The following is a 583-nucleotide window of genomic DNA, read 5'->3' as shown; positions in this document are numbered from 1 at the left end:
GAATAATTAATTATAATTTTCATTTTTCATCAACAAATACATTATATTCAAATATTTTTTTCTTAGGAGGAATGTTTACGCTATTAGTCTACACATGCAATCGCTGTTGCAGTGTTATTCTTTCACTAGCAAAAGCTGGGCGCTCATGACCTTCATTTATAACTCGTTACAATTCTGACACGAAACTATAACAGAGAAAGTAATCTTTATATAACGACTGAAATGATATGTTCTCTACCAGCCGTGATCGTCTAGTGGTTAGGACCCCACGTTGTGGCCGTGGTAACCCAGGTTCGAATCCTGGTCACGGCAGAGGGCTTTTTTTATCACAATCTTTGACATATACTCTTCTTAAGAGCTATTTCTCCTCATTTTTTATATATTATATTATCAGAAATAACCCACCTTGACATACTGTAATTCCACAATAGTAGGCATTGAACTCTCAGAAATGACTGTGTTTTAAAAACAAAGATTCAAAGGATAGCGTTTATATCTATGGTTGCCTGATATATAGAGTGTGTGTGATTTCAAACTGCAACACCCTGTTATTTTGGAACCCATGAGCCTATCTTGAAAAATG

General features: G+C 35.2%; 1 non-coding gene across 1 annotated transcript; it reads left to right on the top strand.

Annotated features, from left to right (window-relative positions):
• Window positions 1-240: 240 nt before the first annotated feature.
• TRNAH-GUG (transfer RNA histidin (anticodon GUG)) lies at window positions 241-312 on the top strand. The gene has a single exon. It is a non-coding gene; the product is annotated as a tRNA-His (tRNA).
• The last annotated feature ends 271 nt before the right edge of the window (window positions 313-583 follow it).

This window comes from Leptinotarsa decemlineata, unplaced genomic scaffold, assembly GCF_025532065.1.
Source record: "Leptinotarsa decemlineata unplaced genomic scaffold, Ldec_3_MD MMD2_tig00026314_RagTag_RagTag, whole genome shotgun sequence".
In the NCBI taxonomy this organism is placed as follows: Eukaryota; Metazoa; Arthropoda; class Insecta; order Coleoptera; family Chrysomelidae; genus Leptinotarsa; species Leptinotarsa decemlineata.
This window is presented reverse-complemented; position numbering and strand designations above follow the sequence as displayed.